Below are 1012 nucleotides of genomic sequence, written 5' to 3'. Positions count from 1 at the left end.
ATAGATTCTCTAGGCTATTGGATGGTTCAGCTTGGGTTGGTTTCTAAGCTTGTTGGGAAAAACTAGGTGGCTGGGTTGATCTAGGTTCGACATAATTGTTACTGGTTCTTTCCCCTTGGTTACTCCAGGAAAAATTCGGGTGGTTTCGCCATGATAGGTTATAGAAATTGGATTGCAGCCCACGCCTTCCTTGATTTTGGTTCTAGTTACCCATGTAATACACAGATTCTGGGTTTGATGGACATTCTTCGAACAAATGTCCTTCCCCACAATAAACACTGGCTACATTTTCAAATTGATTCAGTGGCTGTGCTACAAAACTATTACAGCCATTAATAGTAAGATTTTTTAACATTTAGGATATTGATGATACTTGAGATGCGAGTGAAGTAAGAGTATCTACTTCATGTATTCTAGCGACTCGTCTTCCTGACGCTGCTCGATTATTGGCCATTGATAATTGTTGCTAGCAACCCTCTCAATGATTTCATAAGCCTCATTATAAGACTTAGAAAGGAGAACACCATTAGCAGAAGCATCCACTACCATCCTCGTGTAAGCATTGAGACCATTATAAAATGTCTCAAGTTGTATGCAATGTGGGATTCCATGATGAGGACACTTCCGTAATAATTCTTTGTACCTTTCTCATGCCTCATACAATGACTCATCATCCATTTGTTGGAAAGTAGTGATCTCATTCCTCAACTTAGCATTCCTGCTAGGCGGGAAATACTTCATTATGAATTTTTCTACTAACTCTTGCCATTTTGAAATTGAGTTTGGTGGTAATGAGTTCAACCAAGCTCGAGCTCTGTCCCTTAGTGAATATGGGAACAACTTCAATCGCAATACATCTTCAGGTACTCCGGCTAACTTGAAAGAATCGCTCACTGCCATAAACAGTCTTAAGTGTAGGTGAGGATCTTCACTAGGCATTCCACTGAATTGGCCCACTGTCTGAAGCATCTAGAACATGACTGGCTTCACCTCGAACTATTGTACCTCAATT

The 1012-nt window shown here is 40.3% G+C and overlaps 1 non-coding gene across 1 annotated transcript; it reads left to right on the top strand.

Annotated features, from left to right (window-relative positions):
* Positions 1-604: 604 nt before the first annotated feature.
* LOC128039342 (small nucleolar RNA R71) lies at positions 605-711 on the top strand. The gene has a single exon (XR_008193845.1). It is a non-coding gene; the product is annotated as a small nucleolar RNA R71 (small nucleolar RNA).
* The last annotated feature ends 301 nt before the right edge of the window (positions 712-1012 follow it).

Source organism: Gossypium raimondii, chromosome 2 (genome assembly GCF_025698545.1).
Source record: "Gossypium raimondii isolate GPD5lz chromosome 2, ASM2569854v1, whole genome shotgun sequence".
Lineage (NCBI taxonomy): Eukaryota > Viridiplantae > Streptophyta > Magnoliopsida > Malvales > Malvaceae > Gossypium > Gossypium raimondii.
This window is presented reverse-complemented; position numbering and strand designations above follow the sequence as displayed.